Source organism: Lagopus muta, chromosome 14 (genome assembly GCF_023343835.1).
Source record: "Lagopus muta isolate bLagMut1 chromosome 14, bLagMut1 primary, whole genome shotgun sequence".
NCBI lineage: Eukaryota > Metazoa > Chordata > Aves > Galliformes > Phasianidae > Lagopus > Lagopus muta.
Window position 1 is genome coordinate 13,677,510 of NC_064446.1, and position 27,525 is coordinate 13,705,034.

General features: G+C 41.8%; 2 long non-coding RNA genes across 4 annotated transcripts in view; both read left to right on the top strand.

The window, feature by feature from the left end:
• Positions 1-206: 206 nt before the first annotated feature.
• LOC125700050 (uncharacterized) lies at positions 207-2,003 on the top strand. Of its 2 annotated transcripts, none has more exons than XR_007379764.1 (3): positions 207-403; positions 502-658; positions 1,176-2,003. It is a non-coding gene; the product is annotated as an uncharacterized LOC125700050 (long non-coding RNA). The 2 variants fall into 2 exon arrangements; XR_007379765.1 differs by having other exon boundaries at positions 519-658.
• Positions 2,004-3,196: 1,193 nt separating this feature from the next.
• Positions 3,197-27,525, top strand: part of LOC125700052 (uncharacterized) — a 32,209-nt gene continuing 7,880 nt past the window's right edge. The window contains exons 1-3 of one of the 2 annotated variants that reach the window (XR_007379769.1): positions 3,197-3,596; positions 12,123-12,329; positions 23,876-23,994. This is a non-coding gene — a long non-coding RNA (uncharacterized LOC125700052). The remainder of the gene's footprint in view (positions 3,597-12,122; positions 12,330-23,875; positions 23,995-27,525) is intronic. The other variant, XR_007379768.1, reaches the window with a different exon arrangement.

The window sequence follows — 27,525 nt, forward strand, 5'->3', positions numbered from 1 at the left end:
CCAAAACCAACACGTTTCTGTACCAGGTGCTTGTTTACATCCAGAGGCAATCACCCAACCTGGGCCAAACAGGAAAAAATGTGGCACAGCTGCTCCATAATCTGTAAAACTTGGTGCAGCTGCCTGCTTACAAGTGTAGCCAATGAAATGACCTAGTGATCTATCTGTGTATAGGACAGGCTGCTCTGGAGTGAGACTATGCCAACAGCCCTAGGCTGGGTGTTAACACCCCAAAGGGAGATGAACTCACAGCATGCCCTGGGTGCCTGCATGGGAAATACCTTTAAATCACTCCTTTTCCTGGTGGTGTGAGAGACAAGGGAGCTGGGGCAGTAAATCCCTTTTCCTCCTGCATCTAATTTTACAAAATCTTAAAAATAGAAGAACTTGTGTTCTCACAGAGGTAAGGATTTGGGTGTGTATTTGGACAAGATGTATGTGCACGCCTGTAAAAATCTTCACCTCCTCTTCTTCTCCCCCACACGTTGGAACAAACTGTAGCATTTGAAATTCTTCAGTCAGGGGAGAGAGAGAAAAAAAAAACACCAAAAACACCCTGGAGGATGATCAAAGGTGAATGAGAAGTTTGGCCACAGAGCAGACCCCAGAGGAGATAGCAGTTCTTTAAGGCTTTCAAGCAGCTGACAAGAAACCATCAGTGAGTATTTGTGGTCAGGGATAAAGAGAAACAACCTTTTGAACATATCCAAGCGTGAAACCTCCGCGGTAGTTACCTTATAATGTTATCCTTCCATGTCAAACCGTGTCATTTTTTATGAAAAAGACTGATTTATATATGACAGCAGCAACTTTTTACAGCCCTCGGGGACTGTAACTTCAATAGCTAAAATCCAAGAGTAGAACTGTAGTCTGTGACCCCGTCATAAATGGCAGTGCGAGGGAGACAAGTGGTATGTTCTTGCTCCTCTCCCAGACCTTAGTAAGTACTGCCTGCAAGTGCAAGCAATTTGCTTTCAGACCTCAATAGAAATTGCCATTGCAGAGCAGCAGGGTTGTTTTTACTTTTTCTTTTTTTCTGGCTTTCTCATCCTTTAAAATAGAACTCTCCTGAAAGTAAGATTTGTTCTGATGCCTGGGAAACTCTTAAGGATATTTATTTATGGTTAGAGAACATTCATGTTACAGAATGACTCTGCCTGTGTTTGTGTTCCTAGAGCTCTGAGAGCTCAACTACTGTGAAAATCAACAGTCCTTCAAAAAAGAGGATCCATCTTGCTGGAATGGTTCATCTGGACTGGAGCCTACTCCTACCCAAGATCTGAAAGACCTCAGGGAAGATGTCAGTGGAGGCAGCCAGCAGGTTGGGGTGCCTCAGTGGTCTCAGAAGCAAACCCCAAGAAAACATTGTCACCATGGGCAGTAATACCAATGGCCAGAGGATGGGGGTTCACCATGGGGAGGACTGGTGCTGGAGGAAGAGGTTGAGTCGCATTCTCTGAGGTCAATTATATGGTGGATGCTGATGAACTAGGCAGAGAGCTTAAAATCTATAAGGAATTTGTAATGGGAATTTATCTTCATACCTACACTGCTATTGATCAAAATGGTAGTCAGCAGATGTTGAGACCCTATTGATCAGCTTGGATATATTAACGGTGATTGTATTCTAAATAGAGTTCAGTGCACTAGGAGAATTTTTTCCTTGTCTTTATTTCTATTTTCCTGTCACCATGGTAATGTATATGTAAACATTTCTTATTTAAAAATATCAAATATGAGAGCAGATTTAAAGTATTTTGGAATTTAAGTGCTGGGTTCAGAATAACATGTGTGGTGTTCTGACATGAGCTGAAAATATATCCAAAGACTCCTTTCCAGCATGCTGACATATATATAATATTATATATAATATATAAACAAGCCTGGCAAGGGTCTGGCTCTCAGCAGGGCTCAGTGCAGAGTCCTGATCCAGAGGAGCAGCCACTGCCCCAGATACTCAGTGAATCATCATTCTAGCAGTGATTTTTACCTGTAGACGTTGCAATGAGGACCGCAGGGAAGCCAGCAGCTCGCTGCCTCTGAAGTCAGTGATAAATTAGCACTGCCCTGTGCCTGGCTGCTGCAGTGGCAGCTGAGGAATCCCCACGGTGGCCTCAGTGCTGTTGGTGCAAAGGGAGACAGCAGTCACCCTCCAGGGAAACAGCAGGGAAGGGCAGCGCTTTCTAGGAGCTGGCACTGAGCGCCACATCTCATATATCCTCGTGCCAGCACTCTCCTCTAAAGGAATCGTTCAATGTCCTGGACACAACAGATCTGGGAGAAAACCGAGTGCAAGATAAAGCAGTTTTAATTTTAGAGCTGTGATGGTTGGTGCAAATGGGAAGGTATGGATATGAAATGTCCTTGAGAAGTTCTGAAAACAAAAAAGCAAGATGATTTAGGGATGTCTCTTTGTGGCTGATAATGTTCACTTTTAAGTGAAAAGATGTAGAATTTAAATAATCTTCTTTAGAAAGGTGTTTTCTTCAGGGACACAACAATAGCTTAAAAAAAAAACAAATACCACAAACATGTCACTTTTATTGAGGTTATATTTATTTGGGGGCTGAAGTCTCATTCCTAATTTTAGGCATGAGTTTTTAGCAGCACTGAGAACACTGGCCCTGATAACACCAAAGGCACACAAGCACCACAAGAAGGAAATGAAGAGTGTGATTTCTTTTAAAGCATAACAGATCCTGTGATTTACATTTCTAATTCCTACAGATGCTCTGGAAAATCCCACTTTAAATATTTGTCAGCATGCTAGGGCTGCTGGTGGCAAGCGCTGTGCAAATTCAGAGCATTAATATTATTGCTTAGCTGTTGTAGCTGAAATACAAATGGGCCTCCTTGTCTCGAAATGTCATTTGAAAAAACAAATCTTCCCTTAGAGAGATCAGCTTTCTTTTTCCAGGAACTCTCTGCTCCCAGGCAGACCTCCAGTACTAAGGGGAGATTCATTCACGTTCCTGTCTCATCTCTTCTTACAGAGTTTGAAGAGAAATATCCCAAAGGAATGTATGTGACTGCTGCACTGTTGGGTTTTATTCCTACTCCTCGTTTGTGCTGTCCTGCATGCTGCTGTTAACAAAATGCCAAAGATCTAGATGGTTTTGGAAATCAGGTCAGCTACTGTGTCTCACTCTTAACTGTTCTAATTACCCCATAGCACAGCAAGAGACACACAGCGACCCCAGAAGGCTTCCCTTTGGAGTCAGATACACTTCTTTGTGTCGTTAGAACAGAACAGGGGGGTACATTTTCCTTCTTTGAGCTATTAGTTTTGTAAATCATTCCAAACAGCCTCTCCCCTGGGTCACTCCACCTTCCCCAGCAGCAGCTGGTGGTGGAGCACCCTTTTAGCTGATGAGAAGCCCTCAATCACTGCCAGCTGCACACTGCCCCTGAACTCCATCCTGCAACTCCCACCTTCCCAGCAGATGTTACACAGCCATACTTTAGTGAGCTATCAATTAAGGGAATGCAGTTACCCTAAGGTATATCTGAGGAAGATCCTACCTCTAGGCCACTTCCTTAGTTCTGTACCATGCATTTTTATGAAGCTTGCAACCTGAATGTTTCTTGAGTTGCAGGTAAGCAGCGGTCCGTGGGCTACTTTGGTGCTGAATGTTTTCACTTGTGGTGTTTCTCTCCTATGGATTTTGAAGAGGGGGTGAGGTCACCTAGGTTGTTTTCTCAGTTTGCTCCTTGGCTCTTCCACGTGCTCTAGGACAATCTGCTGGGGGAGAGCATCTGTGTCCCAGCAAAGTGGATTGAGGTTTTTCTATTGTTTGTGGGTTACTAAAGATACGAGCCCTGCTTTTTTTAATTTATTTTTGTTGTGATTGCTTATCATCCTCTGTAACCACAGTTGTTGTTTGTGGGTTGCTTGGGCGTACAAGGAAATTCAGTGATATATGGTCAAGTTAATTCGCTTACTAGTAGAAACTTTTTCTTATACTTCTGCTGGTGTTCTGCCCACAGCCATTATGCTTGAACTTTGATACGCTGTTTATGAAATGTATGTCCGTCTACTTCCAGAGCAATCAATAAAGCAGCTCCTGGTAGACAGGCACCAACTGCTTTTCAGAGAAGTTCAACACCTATTGTACTGAGAGCTCTGAAAATAAAAAGCGTTGAACAGAGGATGAAAGATGTTTGATCCTGGAGAATGGAAAGCACTTGACCTGCTGTGTCTGCTGCATCCTCCTGGCACGGCTGTCTCACTGCAGCAGGCCACATGACGCACTTACGAAGGACCAGATTTATGCTTGAAATTAGAAAGAGGAATCTTGTGGCTTCTTTCTCTATAGTCTACATTTCTAAGCTATGTCCTTTTACTTAGGACGCTTTTCTCTTGGTGGAGTTCACAGGAGTTTGTGGTGGTTTATACCAGTGCCAGAACAGGATAACTTACAGGGCTTTGGAGAGGGGGGAAAAGAAAAACTGTGGAGAAGTTAACCTTCACCTAGATTTGTTGTAAATGCATAAGAATTTGTTAGTTTTTTGGGGGGGAGGGAGAGAAGGTGGGTGAGGGATGATGATGGCTGGTGTTGAAGTGTTGTTTGGTCAGTTGTAGCAAGTGTTCTTCAGGTGACCCAAGTATTTGCTGCAATTATCCCTCACTAACTGCAGACCTCTGGTGATTGTAGAGCATCTACATGACACAAAACGAAATTCTGTTTGTTACTGCACAGAAATGTCTCCCTTCCCTCATTGTCTTATCTGCACTCTCCAGATGTACAGCAGACAGGCAGATGCCCCAGGCTCTGTGCCTTACTGAGGTGCTTGCTGGGTGTTCTTGCAAGACTGTCGCTTCATTCACTTTAATGAAATGGCGTCAGAAAGGGACAATAGTGATCTTTGCTTCTGTAACTACGGAAAAGGTCCTGATATGAGAAGTTCAGTCAGCTCCTCTGCTTAGGACAACAGACTTTAAACACATTGCTTTGTTCTTCAACAACAACGGTATTGGCTGAATGACACAAATAACTGCAGTTACTTTGGGAGCATTTTGAACTTCAGTTAGAAGTGAGAATGTTAGACTCCAGCTGTCCAGAAGGACTGCTAGGATCCAGTGTTCTGTTGAAGCACTTGCTTCAAATCAGCCTGAGCCCTTTAGACAGTAAAAATCTAGGATTTTCTTTGATCTTGCCATTGCAGTGCTTTACTCTGGTGAAACTGAAAAGACGATCCAACCTTTGTTTCTGATGACTACTTTCAATAAATGGCCTTCAATCAATCTTCAGCAAGACCAATTACCTTCTTCCATAATACATTTCCAGTCATTTCACAATTGCCTTTTGTACCATATATGAACCATTTAAGCTTGTAGTAAGTGCCAATCCTGGTAAAGTAATTCTTGCTTCAGTGTATTATGGTTGGTTTGCAGTGCTTCTTGCTGTTACTATGCCTTTTTGTCATAGAAAATGAGGTGTGTGCTGTATCATTAACTATTGAGTTTTAGCATTATAATTTCTGCTGACAGCAAATGTTACAGTTTAGGATGCAAATGGCCTCCATTATAAAAATCTGACTCAAGGTTCTCATCGTTAGCCTTGGGGTGAAAATTGTCTCCAAGCAGAATGAAAGCGAGAGAAAAATAATTTGGCCCACACTAATGTTTTTATTGTAGAATCTGCTTCAAGTCCTCTGTGAAGTTACAGAAACCTTAGCATGTAATAAACAAATTGGCAACTGAAAAAACATGCTCTGCAAGCAGCAGAACTAGCATAGAATGACTTCTCAGTAGAGAGCAGAAGTTGTTGAGCTGCTTTCAGAGCCAGGGTGATGCTGTGAAGCCAACAGTACAGTCTGGTTCAGGTAATGTTTAACCTGTGCTCACGGAGCCCAGGCAGATCCATGCTGGCTCTGTGTCTGGGCCGTGGCTGTTCTACAATCTCATAACATACCTCAGGGTTGTGGTGTCTTATGGCATGCATGTATGGTAGCATCTATCACACTCAGTGTGTGGAAGAACAACACGATATTTTTTAAAAGTCTACATGTGCAATGTGGATAGGAACAACAGATGAACTTTTTTGGGTGCTGCTTGAGTTTCCCATAAAATTGGAGCTCACAATGAATGGAGAAACATGGAGGAGATTATTACCTAGCAGGGGGTAGAGAGCAATGAGGGGGAGAATCTGTAGTGCCCTGCAGTGACGGGGACCTGGGACTGGGTCTTGGCTTCTCACTGACCTATGCTATGGCTCAGAAAGCCACTAGGCTTGTTTCAAACCTCTGTCTGCAAGTGAAAGAGTAATATGCCTGTTCCTCCACCAGCATTGCAAATATATAATCATTAGCTATGGGATTTCCTTGAATTCTGTGATGCTTCTTATCCTCTTTCCCTGCAGCTCCAGCTGCATGGGACATTGGTGTGTTTAAAGGAGAAAGGAGGTCATCCTTTCTCCCCCCTTTCCCCTCAGTGTCCTTACTAAAGAGAGAAAAACATTTTCATGAAGGCAAGGAATAGCTTTGCTGCTCTGAACGTGCCTGATCCACAGCAGGCTCAGTTAGCTGACTCAGCTTCAGCAGCACTGAAATGAAATTAGCAGGTGTTAAGCCTGTTTTGAAATGCAGCATCACTGTTACCCGATTAATAAAGGCCTAACTCTTTTAAGCTGCCTCTTTGGCCTCATATAATTTAAATCTTGCCAATACATCATGTCATTCCCTTGGTTTTTCTTATGCCAAAATGAAATTCTCTTTATTGCATTAGCCTCAGTAGCTGGAGGATGCTTGTTATCATAAGCATTCAGATAGCTATTGTCCGGTTCCTGCAGTGAGCACAGCGTGTTCAGTCCCTTATGGAGCTCCACAGGTACCAGCAAGGGCTGGCTCAAACCCAAGGGTGTGCAGAGCTGTGCCTTGTCCATGGCAGTAACTGATGAGTGGTAGAAGTGAGCTTCTCTGGGTGTGTTTGTCTGGGATTTCTGAAGTCCACACTATTCTCTTCTCCCATGTAAACAAAAGCCTGTGTGGAAACTGTATGCTTTTCTTGCCTCCTGTGCCTCCTGGCTGGCAGAATGCTGTGGAAGTATAGAGAAGCCTGTACTCTGCTGCTGAGTATCATGGCAAATAGCACTGCATTTTTGTGACCACTTAAGTAGGGTGACAGACCTTTCTTGTAGTTTCATCACAAAGTCAGTATGATGCAGACTTCCATCCATTTCTTTGCTGCTAGTAAAACTGCTTCTAAGAAAATGACAGGATATAATACATTTGGAAACCAGTCCCTGCCTCAAAAGGGTGGATGCTATTACTCTCTGCAATCTTGACATTTCTGGGCTCCCGTTTCTCTCCCTCTATTTATTTGTTTACCCTGTACATTCCTAGAGCTGCACATGGACCTCTTCTGTGCTACATTTGGCTTTGGAGAGCTTTGATTCTTTGGTCATACAGTAATAAACCTCTTGGTGAATTCCCCCATGCTCAAGTATTATGGGTGTGTTATGTCCCATTCTCACTCTCTCAGAAATACAGCAGTCAAATATCTCTGTATATCTATGCTTTCAATATCTAATGTAATGATTTCTTCTGATAAGCTTTGATGCTGAAGGGGGGCCTGTTCTCTGAAGGTGCTGTTCCTTCTTGACTTTTGAGACTGACTCTAACATCTGACAACAAGAGAGATGATGTTTATCCCTCTGCAGAAGGCCTATGCATCAATAAAATCAAGGTTTTATGTAGGGACTGGACATTCTCCTATCCATTACTGCCTTCTAACCATGCTACTTCTGAACCTGACAGTCTCTGAAAGCAATTACAGACCTTCTGGATGGTGCAGCTGTTGAAGGGGCATATTTCCCCTTCCCTTTCAAATACAACCAGCCACGACCAGAGAGTGTTCTGTTAGAACAAAACTGGTGTATTCCCATCAAAATCTCCAAGCTGTGCAAGCTATCTCTGTACAGACCTTCAGTCTGAGTTTCGGAGTCAATTTCTGAACATGAGAGGGAAATCAACACGTGAATGCAGAGTCCCTGTTACTGGTAGGAAGTTTAAAATTAAAGCTGAACCTAGAATGGCTTTTAATGTTACTACAGAAAATATTTGAGTTGTCTTAGTGAGGAGGTTTCTTATGGTTGTTTTTTTCTTTGTACATTACTGGGGTATCTTTGGTTCATGCTATTTTCATTCTGATGTGTTTGTTGTATAACTGGATTTTGCACATACTGTATTTTGATACAAATTGTCTAGCATTACAACTATCGTAAATGGTCATCAACAGTAAACAAAGCCCAGTCACTGTGTGTTGGGTGAAAAGAGCAGATTAGCAATAAGACAGCTGACAGAGGAAGAGACAGTGTGAGACTGCAGCCCTGAAGCATGTCACTGACTTCAGGCAATGCAGATCAGCAGGAGACAGGGCTGCAGCAGATGGTCTGAGTTTGATTAATCAAATGTCCTGAATTAAAGCCTGATTGTATTTATTAAAAAAACAAAAAAATAAAAGGCTGAAAAGTCAAAACAAGCTGAAAATGGAAATGAGTGCACTGGCAGTCCCTAACATTAACTTCAAATAACTGAGGGCCGAAGGAATAATTATTTTCCTGACAGATCTCAAAACAGTGAACATCAGAATGCTTAAATTTATTTTACACATCATGGAGATCAAACAGCTGCATAAGTACAGCAAATTCTGCAGCCTCTGGAAGGACAGAATAGGTTGGGGACCCAAGCAATAAGAATTGTACTAAAATACCAAGAGCCCCACTGGTTTTGGGAGCTGCTCTGGTTGATAAAACAGGCAGTAAGTTGTTTGTTTCAGCCCCCGACATCCGACCCTGTGCTGGATTTCACGTAGTTGAGCATTCATGCATTCCAATGTGACTTTACTCCCAGAAAAGTAAACCAGATCTCATTTCTCCATGGCTGGGACTGCACGTTTCCTTTTTTCTTTTTAATCATGTGCATATTTTATTGTAATTAATCACTGTAACATAAGAAATAGGGGAAAATGACAGAAGTGGTGAAAATCGTATTCAGCTCTCTTTTTCTTTTTTTTTTGGTTTCTAAAATAGCACAAGCCACGCAACACTTTGGGAGTGCAGAATGGAATTAAAACTATAGATTGATTTTGTGATAAGTCCTCTTGGCGTAAAGCCAAGAGTGGAGCTATTAATTTGACACAAATTAATCTATGCAAATTTGCACACTGATTTAATGAAGAGACAGACATGCAATCATTTCATTACTTCTCAGGTTTTCAATTAGATTGAATTCAGTAGCTGGCCACCATCGTAGTCACTGAGTTTTCCTAAAAGGTTATTTGATGAATATTTATTAATTTGATACTCTGCTACAGCTAGGCTTAATAGCAAGTATCATACTTTCTGAGTACATGCAAATGATTCTTCAAATATCCTAATGTAGTGATTGATTTACCTTTTTTTTGTCTTGACTGCTCTATCTTTAATCCCAGTTATTACTCTGGCACTCTGGTCTGAGATAAATTACTTGCTCAGGGGTAAGTGACTGTTCTATATTATTGCAAACGCTTTCCTGCTTTGTGCCTATTTAAGTGTGAGAAGTGATGTTCTAAACAGCTGGAAATGTGACAAACCTAACTGAGAGAGTGAACAGATAGATAGAAAATCAAGAGAACCCATACTATTGCCATGGGCAAAAAAAAATCCATATCTATAGATGTCTGAGACAAGGGACAGATTTCCTTCCTATTGATTTCTACAAAGTTATTCACCTTGCAGTTGCAGTTGGAGATGTATTCAGTAGGAAGTTTACTTCAGCTGTACCAGCTCCAGTGAAGCAAAGTATGTGGTTAAGAAGAGCTCCAGCTTGTGCTAGGGCACTACTTAAATAGGTTTTTTTCTTTCCATGTTTCAACATGTTTGTTCCGAGTGTACTGGCATCAAGATGGACAAGGCCTCTTCTGGATATAACTGTTAGTTGAAACACAGAACACTGTTTGCAGAACACTGGCTGCCCTCAGGTGGCCTTTAAATCCCAATCCATACACAGAGTCAGAAACACTGCAGGAAACAATCTGGTGCCAAATTAAACAAGGGACATCAGCAAAAAGTGACTGCATTATTAGGAGCACTTTGGAATCTCCCGTTTTGTATCTCCATTTGTGTAGGCTGTTGTAAAACCTCCAGTAATAGTGTCAAAGTCTCTTCCTGTAATCACTGAGCAAATTGCTTAGTGTCTGCTGGAGACATTCATTGTGTCTCTGCCTTTGGATTTGCTTTGGATGCTCGTGAAGGAAATAAGCTGCTAGGATAGGGAAGTTTCCAATGCTCTTTAGTTCATGAAGAAAGCAATTTCAGTGTATGAGGTTGGCTCCTCGCTGTTTATCACAGACAAGCTTCAATCTTTGTCTTAGACCTTAACCTTTTACCAGTGCAATGCAGGTATGAAGGCGCAGGTAAATGTGAAAGTGGCTGTAATTTGTGATCTTTTCAAAATGGGATTTTGAACTGCACAAGGCGACATGGAAATGAGCCCTGTATTTTACCCATTAAGAACTGAACTGGAAGGAACTGGCTAGCTAGAGTCAAAGCTTAGTTCTCTCTTACTAAACTGTGATGGGGATGATGATTGAAAATTCAGAACCAATCCAAAACTGGTATCACTTGCACCTTTTGCCAGGCCCCTCGGTGTGCTAGTTAAACCAGTTCTGTTGCTCTTTGATTGACACCCACTTACATTGTAATTACACACAACCACGGATATGGCTCACTCTACCTGAGGTATTCTCTGTATAAAGAGCCAGAAGAGCAGGATATATTTAGAAAGACGAGCAGCAATATGGAAGTGTTGACTGAAACAGACTGCAAATCCTCTTAGGTTTCATTCTCCATAGGAGCCAAGAAATTAATTTATTCATTCCTACGGTAATGTATACCATTTTATACCTTCCCATTGACCTCTGCCTGGTATCCAGACTATGAGTTAAATCTTGTTTGTGATGAAAGAATTTAGCTGGAAAAATGGGAAGTGGTAAACTTGAGAAGGTTAGGAGGCTGGCTGGACAAGAAAGGCATGTTCCCAGGCTGCTGAGAGAAACAATACCATTCTTTTTAACTGGCAGCAATTCTGGTCACTAGTAAACTAATGACTCCTGAAATAAGGAATAGTTACAAAGCTTTGCAATCTCTTTACTTGACAGGGTCAGGAGGATTCTGGTTGCATTGTAGTCTGTTTCTGACACTAAATAAACACCCGCAGGTTACATCAGGTAGGACTTAGCTGCTCTGTAAGGAAATGTTGCAGGATTTCAACACCATGGCCTGCCTTGCCTGGGGAGAAAAGCTAATTCAACATAAGCTTTAGGAAAGTTTCTAACAAATGTCATCTGTACGGTTTGTCTATATGCTGATGTAAATCAGAGTGTGTGTGGAGGAGGCTTATCAAACTAACGAAGTAATAATATTACCAGGAAGTGGCCTCCGGCTGAACTATTGCAGGACGCTGGGCTGTGCAAGGATGGCAGAAGCTGACTCACTCTATTAAGGGGTTTCTGATTTCCACACCAATTTATTTGCATGACGTCAGTGAGACCAAGCATCTAACGATCTCTTGCTTGTTAATATTTTTCCCTGCTCTGGACCGTATCCTCCCTGAGCTCTTTCTTTATCCTCACAAAAGGAGCTTTCATCACTACCTCAAGATGTAACTGTACAGGTCCTCTGAGAGGTATTGCTGCTTACAGTGCTATTGTATGACATTGTGTGATGTTTTCACACTCACTGGAAAGTCTGTCAAATGCCTCATTGCCTTCCTGAGAACCGCCTTTCTTCTGAGCAGCAGTGACAAACGACTATCACTGGGTCCATGGAGCAGGAGGGGAAACTGCAAAACTTGGTAGAAATTAATTTCCTGAAGTAACAGGCAAAAACCTGTGCTGGCAAGGTTTTAATACTTCTTGTACTTTCCTGCCACCACAATTTGGACAGTGAGCAGAGTTGACCAGGCTGTGTTTGCCCTCTTTGCTGCTCCCTGAAAGAGGGCACACCATGGGCCTGGGCTGGGAACGAGGAGCAGGTGGTGGGCCTGCAGGGACCAGGTGGATGGAGACTTACGATGCAAACATAAGAACGAAGAAAAAAAAAATATTTAAATATCAACAACAACAAGATTGTTATTTCTAGGCACTGAACCTGCATGCATTCTCCTGTGCCCAGGCCCTGACTCCTCAGCAGGCACAGGGGGTGAGCCCAGCTCCCTACAGCAGCCCCATGCAGGATGCCGGGAGAGAAGTGGCCATCAAATGCTCTTGGAGAGCAACTGGAGCTCAAAGAGGTGGAAGATCACCTGTGCTCACTCTGTGGTGTGTGGAAGGGCTTCAGGCACAGCAGGTGAGCTTGGGGTTGCTATGTAGGAGTATTCTTTTTTGCAGGTTCTGATCCTCTGCTATTCTCAGTACTGGCTGTATTCTGGGAGTGCTTCTCTCATTGCTGGGCCCTAGCCATAGGGTGGCATGGTGCCTCCTTGTTCTCCCCATGTTACTGTGCAGTTCTGTCCAAACTGCCCCCGAGCTGTGCGATAGCTCAATTTGTTGTCTCTTAATATTAGGTCTTTCAGTCATACTGCAAATAAACCTTGCAGGAAAATCAATATTTCTCACCCTTAGCACATTGATTTATACCACCTTTCCAATGATGGCTTCTGTAACAAATGCAGAGCGCTTCTAAATAATTGTCTGAATGCAAATGCCTCCCATTTGCAAATACGGCAATGTAGTGTGATGAGGAGGAATGCATGGTGCTGAGCAAACTTGCAAAGGTACAGAGCAGACTCCTATAGGGCTGTCTTTTGTGCTGCTGCATGCATGTGCACATGGTTTAGAGATGCTGTCCATATTCACTGAACAAGCAGCAAAACATGGGATGCTGCCTCAGCATGTAGGTTAAAATTGAACTAGGATGTATCATAAATAAATGGTGAAAGTTTTTTCAAAAAGCTAGCGACAAGGTTTCAATCTTGAAGCATTCTGCTTAAGGAGAAGAAGGAAGCTGAATACAGTGATGTAGAACGCACCATGCAGTGCTTTTGAGTTGCTTGTATATCAGTGCCAGGCAGCTGGATGCCTGGACTCTGTGTGTGTACAGCTTCTGTGAGCTGGTTACAGTGCCAAAATATTGGCCTTTTAGCTAAAAAGGCTGCAGTGAAAGTCCAAGCTCCTTGCTCTGGGATCAGACCCGAGCAAGGGAAGAAGGCACAGAAGTAGCTTGAGTCAAACATTGTCTTGGTGGTAGAGCAATGTGCATGGAACTTATCCACACCCCAAAACACTTCAGCGACTGAAATCTCCCCAGGACTCTAGAAAGTATAAATTGTAAATTTTATGAGTTGCATTAAATCAAGTAACTGCTGAGTTGCAGTAAATGTTGGTGTAAATGGCTGCTGCTTTGTTTCAGAAAAAATAGGGAGGTAGTTGGTCTCCCTGCTTGCTTTCACCGAAAGCACAATCTGAAGTCACCAATCATAGGAGTTGTAGAGGCTTTATAAGTTGCTTTTCTGTGAAGGTTTGCATGAATGCAGAATGGCATCAGAGCATCTGAGAAAGATAGCAGCCACGGAAAGCACAGAGAGAAAGCACTGGCAGCACAGTTTTGAGAAGATGCTGACTGCAGCTTTTTGCTGGCTAAAAAGAGACTTGGAGATCTCTCCTGCTGTTTCATTCCTGGTGTGTGAAGAGAAACAAGGCTTTGTACATAATTTAAAAGCACATAGGATTGTGTCAAAGGCATCAGACTCCGCTAGTAATTATTTCTCCAGACAGGAATGTCTCATGGGCTTCAGAATTTTAGCCAGCTCCTCTGGGCAGACAGATAATATCGTGACATGTTCTTATCTGATGGAAGCAGTTATCGCTCCCTGGATGTTACATTTCTACACACCAGTGGAGAATCTGACAAAAATAAGACAGCAGCTTCCGTTGGACTTGAAGTTGAGTAGTACATGAACTTAAATAGTTGCTTTAAAGTTAGCTACTTGGTGTATTAAGTACATCATTTTCCAGCTCCATTACTTCCACTGTAAAATAATCATTAATGAAGACTGTAAACTAGAGATTCAAAAGCATTTTTTCAAACATATACAAGTTGACTTGGTGTGAAAGGGTAGATCGGATAGTTCACAGACCTGCAGGGATTTCTGATGCACATTACAGAGCTGCTTAAAGGTTGTCAGTATTTCAGAGCTGTTGGGCTATACACTAATTCAGTTAATTAATTGTTGTTCCCTTTGAATTCCTTACTGGACCACAGATGCAAAACCAGGACGCAGGCCTGGTGTCCCCTCAGGTCTGAGTCGTTGTTGTGTGATGTGGCCTTCTTGGATCTCCAGACGTCATTTGGAGCTTCTTCTTGGATTCAGCAGCACAGATTTGGGGTAACTCAGGACTTCTTTTGCAGTCAGATGCATCAGTATATTTTTAATGCTTTTGGTTCAGTATGCAGGCTCTTTAAAATAAAATAAAGTTCTAAAAGAGTTTGTAATTACTGCTTGTAATATGGATAAAACTGGCATCTTTTACTTGAATAATCTCCTATGCAAAGATTCTTTCACACATTGAACAACACAGCTTCCCATCAGTTCCCAGAAAAAGACACTGCTCAGACAAGGCATAGGAGAACAAAGTTGTAGCAGTAATTTCCACCATCAGTTTTCTGGATTTATTATGTACTTCTGATATTTCAGTTGTAGTCTCATTTTCATATTTTAAAAGATGTGGATTTCCCAGCAAGAAGGTTCTGCCTTACCAAAGATTTGCTCTGCAGCTGCCTCTGCTCTCCAGCTCAGCTCTCAGTCCCAGTGAGTGCCCCCGAAAAAGTAATACTTAAAATAGAACTGTTGTATGTGCATCAATCCATACTGATTATATTTATAAGCTGCCACTGCTCTAGGCATGTACAAGGACAGACACGGCACTGAAAAGCAAAAGGAAACGCTGCAAAGGCTTTTGTGCTTGCTGAATCTCGGGTCAGGGAGTACTGGCACCCAATTGTATGATTTGTCTCTTCTGTATTCATGAAGAGCTCTCTCATTATGGCTACTTCTCACATTTGTTTTATTTCTAATTACATTGATTTATGATTGGATTTTAATTAACTTGTCTTGTCTGAAGCCTACCTATACGCTTAATAGGTCCTTACAGTCTAGGCCTAACTTATTCAAACTGGTGGAAATTGGGCATGCAAATACATTTGTAACCACAATCTTCAATTAATAAAGGATTTGATCCTCTAACAGAGCAATTAGTGAGGAAAGTCTCCCCTGTGTGATACAGAGCAGCTGAATGGCTTGCTCAAGGTCTCTACTGAGTCCGCTTATACCAAATCAGTGCTGTGATCCACAGGCTCTCATCCTCCCATGTCTGCAGATATGTGTTGCTGCCCACGCAGGGTGGCTCGTGGCTGCTATTCTCCACCTTTATGACACTCAGCACCTCTAGTGAGCCCTCACATCTGTCTTGACTTTGCAAGATGCTGAGATCCCAGAGCTGACAGAGAATGGAGATTTATTGACAGTGCTGGACTGTTGGTTAAGAGGTGATTCCCTGAGAGGCTGCCATGCGTTTCAGCCTGGGCTTGCTGATACTGATACTTTGGCTTGCACTGCAGTCCTATCTGCAGAGATACTTATTAGTGCTACAGTTGATTTTGATGTGACATCAAACTTCTAGTTTTCTATGATAGGTCCTCAATTTTCTAATAAATCTAGGTCAGTGCTGGTCTTTTGTGGGATAATTAAGGTTGATCCATTCTACAGGGCAAGCAGGAAGAAAATTCATTACTGCGTGAGGAGGTCAAAAGGGCCAAGGTGGAGAAATAACTGTGTCCCGAGCACTGCTGTTTAGTGCCACATCCTAATTGATCAGTGAACTATGTAAATGCTGAACAGGTCAGGCTTTGCATTTTAAAGTGTCAAAACTGATGAAGCTTGCTTTGAAATGTTACCTTGCTGTGCTGCTTGCTGCTGAGAATAGGAAAATGGGGGTTTTAAGTATTGTTCATTTTTAATTCATGGCAAATTCTTTTTATGATCTTTCTGCAGCACTCAGTCTGCTGAGCATAGCGATTGCCTCTGTAAACAAAACACTTGATACACAAATAAGACAACAAAAAGTCACCAACCCTTCCTATCACCCCTTGCCCCCCACAGCGCTAGGTGCTGTACAAAGCAATCACAGAGCAGAAGTGAGGCTTTCTTTGCCCATGAACAACATAGCAGCTTTGTAATGGGATTTATTAGTTTGAGCTTAGGGTCAGGCAAGTTCAGCTTCTTGTTCTGGAGCTGAAATCATAGGCTGTGGAGGTTACTCTTTCACACTCTCCTTGATGTGGACTTTCCCTCTGTGGGCTCTAAGGAGGGGAAACTGATCCACAATGTAGTTGTCTTCCTTTCACCAAGACTCCAGGATTCTGGGAGAAAACATGAATGTGACTGCCATGTACAGGAATAAAAATAGGGGCATCTTACACTGAGCTGAGTCCTGATATGGCACTTGCCAAGCTAAAATCCCAGCAATGCTGGGAGATGTTTTGCAATAAATGCAGGTCTTTGTTTGCAGAGTTTGGATTTGCAGGATCATGACGGGGTCCCAGAGCTGGAGCACTGCTCTAGAACAAACTGCTCAGTGATATTTCTGTGTTTTTCATTTAACTGTGTTTGGGGAAACGCCAAGATTTTTTTCATTCACTCATAGCAAAAAAAAACTTACTGACCTTGGGGCTTTACAAAGCACAATGAGTTAGGATCATCCAAGAATGAGGCCTGCCTATGAAGCAAGCTGCATATTCATTTGCACAAGTGATGTGGAGACAAAATTCCTATTTGTGGCATTAATCATCTGAGTGATATGCCCCTCAACACTACTCCCCTTTGACGCTAGAACTGAGAAATGCTGTTTTGTACAATGGCAGGCAAGAATTGGATCTCTAATTATGACTACTTTTAAGGAGCAGAAGAAAAGCACGTAGGGATTTTTAAGTACTAAGCAATGGAAAACATCAGTCAGTCTCAGGCAACACGCTCTCGTTCCTGATTTTAAAACTGTTAATGTAAACAAACCATGCCTTTTCTTTCTGAAAAGACTGAGCAAATGAAACAAACAAAAAGATCCATTTCAAGAATGCTTAAAATTTTTGGGTTTTTTTTAACCAGAGATAATTCTTCTGGTGAGCCTTTGGGCTGCCTCTCAGACTCTGGTAATGAGCATCTGAAAGAGATGCAGCAGGCTGCTATCCAAGGCAGGGAGAGGTGCAAAATGGCTGAAGATCTTGCCATGAAGAACAAGAAATCTGATCCTAATTGATGCTCCTGGTTCCAGAAGCAGCAGCTTGGCTTGTATAACTTTGTGAAATGGAAACTATGGAGGGAATGGGATTGCTGGCTGTAAAGACAAAGGGGGATAGGCAAGAAAGAGACCTCTATTGTTAGCCTGTGTTGACTTCTGCATCAGTAAGCTCACCCAGTGCTTTCCCTTTCTATAAGCTGACCTAATGAAAGATGTTACCTCTCTCTGCAGAATTTGCTCTTCTTATAGTCTTGGACAAAAGCAACTAGGGCAGTTTTAAGCTCAGCACTAAAACAGTCCGGATGAGTAAAAATTCGGGCATGAAGAGTTTTCTAAGTATGAAAACTACAGGAGTTTGGAACGATGTTGCAGTAGGTATGAAGTAGACAAGGCGCCTTGAAGTTACTGTAAACTGGCATTTGATTCATATTTGAAGGATTGCATGACTTGGAGCATGATAGCAGAATTGTGATGTCTTGAGAGATGTTTTGCAATTCTAAAGGAGTGCAAGCTGAAATAAACAGATGATGTGTAACATCAGTGAAGCAGGAAAAATTTGCATGAGGAGCATCAGCAATGGTACTACTATCCAGTGGTTTCTATTTAATTTTTCATAGCAATCCAAGTACTGCTTACTGTATCTTGTACTGTTTTACAGTGTTTTCCTCTGTGTATTGAAGGTCTGATTTACTAAGAAGCTGTATGCCTTCGAGTTGTGTAAGAACAATGAATGTATTCATAGGCTTTCTTATGAAGCAGCTGTAAGATCTCATTGAGGAGGGCTTCCGCAAAGAGTTCAGCTGGGAGATGAAGGGGGATGTAATAGAATTATACATAAAACTGGCACATCCATCTAATATACTACATAGGCCGTGTTGTGAGGTCAGTTGTTTTGTTCTCTTGCTTTGTGTGCTTGGAACTTAAAACAAGGATTTCAGAAATTCAGTGCCCATGTCTAGGTAAGATTTTGGCTCCCACTTAAGCACACTATCAAGGAGCCGGGGTCCTGAATGGGATGCTGTGCCTCCATGGAGCAGAATACACACTTGGAACAACAAGTGATCAAAATCCTTCCCATGCACTGCATAGTCCTGAACTCCTCAGCTCTTTCTGATAGGTTAAAGAGACCGGTTCACTCCTGTGAATAGAGTTTTTATCCCAGGAGCACCAGTAGTTACACTGCAGTACTCTTGTGAGTTACTGTTATTGGTAATAGTGCGGAAGCCATTGCAAACACGATGCACGCAGGATGATGTTTTACCCTGTCCTGAGTTATCATTCTTCTCATGCTGTAAATGCACCTGAAGGGCGTGATTTCCACTTAGAGTACATTGTAGAACCAGGTCAAACATGAGAAATTCTTTTTTTTCCTTTCTTTCTTTTTATACCTGCCCAGTAAGCTGACAGATCATGTAGTTCAATTCTTGAGAAATTATCTGACTAGACACAGTTCTCTTCAAAATCAGAGAACTAGGGACTATGTAGATGAACAAGCAGACAGATGTATTGAAACAGTGATAAGAATAGCTGCTTACTCGAGCCTTACAGGGAAAATTAAATTAATGGGGAAAGTGTTACTTATTTGACTGTGAGTGTGGGAATTATTACTAATTGCAAGAGTAATTCCTTGATAATGATACTATAATGTTTCTTTCTATTACAAGTGGTAATACTGTCATTACTACATTACTCAACCTCAAATCCACGGGGAAGCTCTGTAGGGTGAGCAGTGATTGAAAGTTCCACATTAAAATAATTACCCTCGATCTTAAATTTAGAATGTGCATGATATATATCTAATGTTCACTGGGTTTCTTAAGGCTCCTCTTCTACAATGATATTTGTCTTATCTGCACAGGACTCTGGTTACTTTGCTCTTCTTATTCTAATTGTTCAGGACATGTTTAAGGGTGATATTCAGAAATGAAAGTGTTTTAGCATTGTTAGAATGGTGACAACCAATAAATGAGAAGCTTATTTCTTATCTATAGTGTTGCATAGGGAAAAATGTATTATTCCTTATCCAGGGCTTTTCTGTTCCTGCCGCCTTTTTGAGATAGGATTTCAGCGCCTCAGCTGAAACATAAAGTGGTAATGTGAGAAATGCGACATAGATAAGTGCCATAAATGTTAATCCAGGTCTTGTTTTGATTCTGAAACCCCTGTTTGCAGAGTAGATGTTAGACTATGGAGTTGGACTTTTACAGAGGTTTCCTCTTTATTTTGTTCCTGTTTCAGTAACCCAGTGGTACTTGAAGAGCTTCCTAACGAGGGTAGGACCAGTTCTTTTGCTGGGGAATAGTAGTAATTCAGTTCTCACAGAGGTGAGGAGCATTCTGTCTGGTATTCTAACAACTTAACAGCTATCTTCTGTATTAAGGTCAGTTCTTTGACAGCCAGAATGAGGTACATGGTTGTCATGCACAGATATGCCTTAGTGTAGAGGGATTGGGAAACATCACTGAAACACAGTGAGAAAAATAAGATGTTGCCCATTCCTCGCTCTTTTCTCCGCAGTGTTCTTGGTAGCAATTGAGAAGACAATCATTGCTCTGCTCTGCTCTTGGATGTCTTTCAATGGAAGGCTGTGATGACATAAACATTAAATGTGAATGGTTAAGGATTGCTATTAACTTGCAGGAAAAAATTCTGTAGGATGGTTTCAACCTGGCTTTTCTCCATCAAATGAAAATGGAAGAAGCCCTTCAAGCCAGTTTTGGATAACATAGCTAGATATAAATTAGGTTACCATAGAGAGACACAGTCCAACTTTGGGGAAAGAGTAGCAGGAGTTGTACTGTATTCTGCTTTGTAAGTACTTGCATAGTTTCTAAGCTGTTTCTCTATGAGGTCATAAACGGGCTGACAGCTGGGAACATTGAGGGGGACTTGGGACCCATGAAACATGACTGGCCCAGCTGCAGGGCATAAGGTCGCTGCTCCCGATCTGTTGCTGCTCTTAACATCATGGACCGTTTCATCTCCTTCCTGAGCTTGTCCCAGTTAACTGAAGTAGTGCTCTTGTCAGGATTGTGGAAGTGAGTTTCAGTCATTGCGTTTCATGTGTATAGAATCTGTTTTTTCTTCTTAAGTATCGCTTTGAACATATTAATGATATTGGCAATTACTCAAGGAAAAACATATAATCAATGCTTGCTGGTTTGTTAGGTGATAAATTTAAAAAATGCAGCCTGTGCTATCCTGGAATTTATTGCTTCAGGCAAGGTGATAGCTTCAGCACTGCCATTTCCAAAGACTATGCTGTGCGTTTATTTTCTCATTAGCATCTATTTTCTATTGTATATTTTGAACAAAGGTAACCTTGGAGTAGGAACACATTCCTTGCTGTCAGGAAGAACTTGTGATGCTGTTTCAAAGGTGCATGCATGATTGAGCAGCAATACATCACAAGAAGCTCTGCAAAGAAGATAATTCTCCATGGGCTGAAGTAGAAGAAAAGACAAATCCATTTTTTTATAGACTCCCATACTCTGTGTGGGGGAGGGTTAATTTATGTGTGTTGTGACAAGCTCTCTCAGATGGTGAGTAGACTGTTTGTCAACTCATAACTATCATTCTCCAAAATAGCAAAGATTTGACAATTTGCATTTAGAAATGTAGATTCTGTTTTAACTGAGAGAAAAGTCTAAAAACAAAAAATAAAAGAACAACAGACTGATTCTTAATAGTTCAAGAGGAATTTGAAATGGGGACTCAGCTTTCCACTGAAGGATGTGTTGTCTGTTATAACACTCTGGGTATTTTGCTAGCATTGAAAATGTGCTTAGGATGTGCACAGTCCACACAGAGCTGGTGCAGGAGCCCAGTTTCTGAGGACTGGGGGAGGAGACAAGCTGGGGAAGCAATGAAATCTTGTGACACAGTATTGAGATGGCCCTGAAGGAAGAGGAGATCCGTGATGGAGGGATTCGCATTGCCTGATGTGTTCTAATTGTTGTTTGTCTTATCTTGTCTTACTTTGCTTTGGGGACTGTTGTTGTGATACCATATCAAAGCAATGGCTTTGCCCACTTGTGTTTTCTTAGGTCCTAGCACACTCAAATTCCAGTGTCACGGTCTCTCTGCAACATGAACACTAAATGTTGCTTTGTCCATCAGTTAATTCCAGTAGGATACCAAGAAATGGCTTCACAAGTGTCTCAGCTTTGAAAGCGTCTGCCTCTTGGTAGCATCTCAGAAGGTTAGACCCACCTCTGGAAGGTAACCAGGGCTTGTCCTGTAGCTTGGAGTAGAGCTGGTAAAATAACCATTACCCAGCAGTTTCCAAGGCACAGGCAAGATCCATTCATTTCCCCATAAACCCCAGGGCATTCCTAGAACAGGGCAGAGGAAGAATGCTGGTGGCAGAGCCAGGTATTGACCATGATGCTAATCCCAATGCTTGCATTCAACAGAACATGAGCCAAGATCTCCTCTGCTTAATCTCTTACCCATCTGCTCCAGCAGAACTGAACCCCTTTGCCTGCAACAACATGGACTCAGAGGAGTGGCTTCTGCTAAGAACCCACTGCTAAGACCTCTTGTGTGCAAAGTTTGTCACTGCAGAGCCCACTGTTCTTCACGCTGTCAGGATTTTGACATGACATGCCATCTCTGCACCTGAGAGTGCCATCTGCACCTCTGGGTGCACCCTCAGTGGCCTCCTATAGATTAGCTGCCTTCAGGAAACAGAGAGAAGCACGGATTAATTGTGGAAAGAAAACAGCATTTCTTCAGCTTGCTTTCCTTGGTGGGTTCCAATGGCAGTGAAGAAGGCTGTATCCATGCTGAGAATGCTGTGTGCTGAGTGTTAGGCTTCACACAAACAAGTTTCTCAGGCTCATCCTGCTGCAAAGCAAGAGCAGTACTTGGGGAATTCCAGAGATATTAAGGAGCTGCATCAGCCAAAGCAGCTGGATTGTGAGCAAGGCCCTCGCTCCTGTATTTTTATGATGATGGAGATAGAACAGGGAACTGACACTGTGGAGTTTCCCATTTTCAGGATTTTCCTGTTTGAACCCTTAGCTTTTCTAGAGGACAAGAGTCAGGAGAATTTGCTTCAGTGGAAGATGGGGCTCTCCTGTACTATGCCAGATTGATTCAAAAACATAAACCTCTGTCAGAAGAATTACTGGTTTAAGAATAAACTTCCAGTATGAGACATGGTGTGATCAAAAACAAAAAGTTGGCTCTTGGCTTAAAAAGCATTAGCTGTGTAGCCAGCTACAGCTGCTGTAGAAAAGATCAGATTAAATGTTGTCTGCTTCTACTCATAAAATTTAATGCTAATTTAATGCTTTTTGAACAATACAAACTTAAATAAATGTGAAAGTGCCTTAAGCTGGTAATAATGATGAGATGCAAAGAATCACCTAAAAATTTTCTGTTTGCTTCTACTATGAAAAAAGCTTTATTCAGTAACCAGTGCAGGGAGTATTCACAATTTTTAACTGACAACAGAAATCCCCATATGGCTCAGAAAAGTGCTGGCGCGCACTTGTGTGAAGTTTGTTAAAACTGTATGACAGACATCTTATTTTTTGAAAAATAGTCTTCCTTTCAAACAAATTTCTTCTGTGGTTCATAAGTGAAGTTTGAAAAGCCAATTGGACGAGGCCAAGGATATAATTAGACTTATACTCGTGTGGAATCTCTTATATAGACTGTTCTCTGAAAGGAGCCTGAGATTGAAGCTGGTATTAAATATCATGAATTGGTTTCCGAAAACAAATAAATCCATCAGCTCTAAGTGACAATCCTGGTTGTACGAGGATGTCCCCAGTGCCAAAGTCAGAGATGATCTGGTGCCACTGTTTACCTTTCACTTTGTCAAGTCTTTTTCCTCTCCCATCTCCTGGGGGTGACACTGATTGCTAGAGCCATCAGATCAGCTGGTGGTGTTTGTTGGATGAGGAAGGTTAAACCAACATTTGGTCACTTACTGAAGACAGATGACTAATGACTATTAGCAAGTGCATTCAATTGTCATGTTCTATCTGACCCTCGAATCAATCACATCTTTAGGAGCAGCAGAAGATGATTTATTTAGGACATAAGAATCTTCACCAGCAGCCTAAGTCTGTTGTTTGTTTTTTTTTTTTTCCATTTTGAGAACTTAAATTCTCTCTTCTCTTTACACAAAAAGTGACAAAGGAGCATCTTCCCGTCTTTGTATTTGTTTCCTTGAAAAGTCAGAATGAGCAAAACCTTGCTGAAGGCATCTTGCAAATGGAAAACAAGTCAAATCAGGCCAATTTGTTGTTTTTGGCTCTCAGTTAGGTATCTTATGACATCATGCTTTCTACACAGTAGTTTATTTTTGCCATTTAAACATGTGTAACATGCACAAGCATGACTTCCCTGCATAACCTTACTGTACTGATTTAAGCCCCATGTATATCCTAGGATATTTTTTCCTTATGAAACAACGAATCTGAAATGGAGAGCAAGTATAAAACCTATCAACGTTGCACACTGAGGTATTGTGGACTTCAAGCACATCTAACCAGGATAGAAAGATTCCCTTACCCAAAGCTCAGTAGATATTACTCAAATGGTATCTTGCAGTTCTTGTAAGTGAAATTTTCTTGTCCTGAGCAGGGTTGGTCCTCTGTGTGTGCATGAAATACAAAGTGTGCCTGCAGTCCAAGCACCTCCTTCTGAGCCCCCACACCAAGTGCAGATGGATTGGTTCTTTGGCCACTCACCTTACCTCCAAGGTTAGTAACTGCAGGCTCCTGGATTCTATGCTTTTTTTCTTTTTTTGTCTGAACCTTTTCACGACTGAGACATATGTCTGGGCTCTCGCAGAAAAGCACAAATGTTATTTCATTGAGCCTTCCCTGGACTTGTAACGGCGTTTCCCACTTACGCTATGACTTGTTAGGCCTCCCCTTACGCTTTACCTGCCTCACTGTTATCACACATCAAAGATATGGGCTGAGTACTGACTAAATACAAGGCATGCTCCAGCTTATTTCTCTTTAAAGTGCCAGAGGCCAAGTTCTCCCCTCAGACTCGAAGCATGGCTCCTCTTTGATCTGACAGGAGCTGCGTGCACAGTACCTGGGGGCATGGATCAGCTTACGTGCGGTTTCCCTCCTCTCCCTCCCAATTATTACAGGAAGCAGCAGCTTTTACAATGTAAATGAGACATTTGAAAGCAGCTGTTGTCAGAAGGTTCTTTCTAATTTCATAATGCCATCTTGCATATTAAAGAAGCTGCTCCTTATTAGGCATGTGCTATTATTTAGCACACGGATGTATCAGTGAATGGCAGGTATCCCCTGTTCCTAATACTGATAGGTTTGGGTAATTAGAGCTCATCTCTACATGGAAGAGCTTATAGTTGGAGTTTGTCTGCAAGACTAGTAGGGAATTTCTGGAACAGGAATTTTCCACTTGTCAAATCTCAATGGTTGTGTGGAAGTGACTGGAGTTCCCACACTTCTGACAGAGCTTATGCATCTCTGCATGGTCACTATTTTTTCACTTACTTAGAAGTCCCAGTCTTTCCAAAATGCCACATCAAGTTTAATTAATAATGTGAGGTTTCAGTTCCACAAAGGCTGTAATTTTTGCCCAAAAACATTTCTGTAAATTCTGCTTTTTTCATGCAACCAAGAACTGATTTCCCATTAAGCTCTACTTTTTTGTCTAACAGAAAACATGGAAGAGAGATGCCTTTGGGAGCAGTCTGACTAAATGACTTCCCTGGGGTCCAACAAGTACTGCAGGGCAGAAGCTGAACTGAACTCAGAGCTCCCAAGCATTAGCAGGGCCTTAACCACAGAACGATCTTTGTCTCATTATGTTAACATGATCTCAGTTAAATGCTGCCTGACTTAAGTCTGTGAAGATAAAAGCAATGCTCTAGCTTAAAAATGGAATAAAATGCTGGAATCACTTCAGTACTAGTGAATTATTAATATTAACCATGTAAAGAAAAAGTTCAGTGTTTCAGAGGAGTAGCTTAAAAAAAAGGGCTTTTCAAAGGATGAATGTTTATATTGATGTGAGTTTTTCCCCTTATCTGTTCGGTAACCAGACTGCAGGGAATAGTCTCCATGAAAGCTACTTTGACTCTTTCTCTGAATTCTTTACCTACAATTTGCTAATGAATTTCAGCTCAAGTGCAGTTAAAATGTAAGAGGTTTGACTAGGGAATGGATTGAAAATAATCATTTTCCTTCTTCCTGGTCCCTCTCCAGGCACTTGTTAGGAAATGTTTGAATGCTCTGAAGCGTTAAGAGACTGATAGCTTGTTAAAACAGCAGAGGGGCTGCTGTTGGAGGGGAGGCAAAGAAGAAAGTGAGGACAGAATCTGAAGAAACTTCTTTTGCTAGGAAGATTAAAAGAATTTCAAACGGAGGGAAAAAAAAATCTGTGTTCAGATCTTCTGGTTGCACACTTGAAAATCAAATGAGCCAGAAAATTTGTTTGGCTGCTTTTATGAGCATTGATCTTTTATGACTGCATTAGGACACTGGACCTGGTATGCATATGTACGTGCCCTGGCAGGTTGTGAAAACCCACCCTTGGTAAATTTACAGCTGCTCCGTGCTGAATGCACTCAAAAAGATAAACTGCGGTTCTTAGATCAGCCAGTTTAAGGCTACACCTTCTGTATGATGACTTTCCGGGCAAGCTGAGGTTTTAGCAGTGTGCAGAAATGTCAACTCTCTCTTGGGTGGTGATGGGGAGATGTGTGGGTAAATTGTGAATGCAGACTTCCAAAGTCCATTTTTTCTAGCTACAATCTCTTCCAACCAGCTGTAACTTATTAGAAAGAGGATGTCCTTTCAAAATGCATTGGTGGCTGCTCCTTTTGGACAGGATCTTGAAACTGGAGTTCTCTTCTTTACTGCCAGGATGATCTCTGTACCTCCTTTGTTATCTCTTGCTCTCTGTGGTCTTAATATTTCTGGTATCTGAAATGTTGTAGTGATAACACCAAGGAGAGCACAGGACCTTATTTGCTGTAGTGAAGGCTTCCTTGTGAAGACCCTTTACCATGAGGATGTGCTCATGTTTGATCACATTTCTATGTACCCTTGCAAAACAAGTTTCTTAAAGCAATCACCAAAATCATTTTGAAATGTCCTCTCACTTGAAAAATTCTAGCCAGAAACAGGAGGAGACAACATCCTGACCTTATGCACACGTGACAGTGAGCACAGACCAGCTGAAATTAATGTCGTCTTTGCCAAAATTTGATGGATATTTTGGAATAACGGATGCATTAATAGGGACTGAGATTGGCCCAAACCAGGACAATATCTTTAAATATCCAGTCTCCAGTCAGTGTGATTCATACAATTCTGCTAAGGATATTTTGCATGAAAAATGTTTCTCTTTTCTCAATAATTCATAACCTTTTATATTTTTTGCTTAATACCCATTGCTCAGCTCTGGTTAGGAATCTTCAGGGCTGGTGTTTCCTAGTGCTTCTGCTTTTTAATACCATGTATCCCCTGCAGTCTTCTTAAGTGCTGTAACCTATGGGATCAAATCAACTTTAAATGAGAAGGGCAAAGTGAGCCAGCAGCCAGCTTTGAAGCGAGTGCAGTATCTTTGTTGTGGAGCTTGCTGGCTTGGGCAGAGGGTCAGTGCATGTCTTGTCTATCTCTAGGATCACACAGCTGGGCTCCACAGGGCCCAAGGGTGAAACAGCAGAAGAATGAAGCCTGCCATGGGCGTATTGCAGTAACTGTAGGGACAAGGACAAACATCAGCCACAAGCTTTCACCTTTGGTCATCTGAGATGAGTAGTTTATGTTTGTCTACCATGACTGATTCAAGTGCAAATAACTGAAGTTGTCTGTACACTTCATAAGACTGGGGCAGGTTCTCCATGGGTCCTCCCCACCTGTGGCAAATAGGAAAAAAAAAGGTAGCAAAATTCAAGAGGTGATGAATGTCAGAGCTGAAGGAAGGCAGAGAGGAGGACTGCATTTGGTGCTGACATCCGGCCGTGCTATGTAACTCCATTCCTAGCAAGCATTGACTGCTACTGGAAGTGGAGTTAAGAAGGAAGATTTAGTTACTGTGAAGTGTGTTAGGTTCTGGGTGCTTATTGCAGGACAATCTGTAAGAGCAGGGATACGTTAATATTAAGATAAACCTGACCCTATTTTTAAATTTGAAAGTCTGTTCACTGGCAAAACTCATTAGCTTGTCAGTTTGTTTAATATTCTAAAAGCTAAACTCACATCCCAGCAAGCGCAAAGCAAAATGCAGCGTTTTAACAT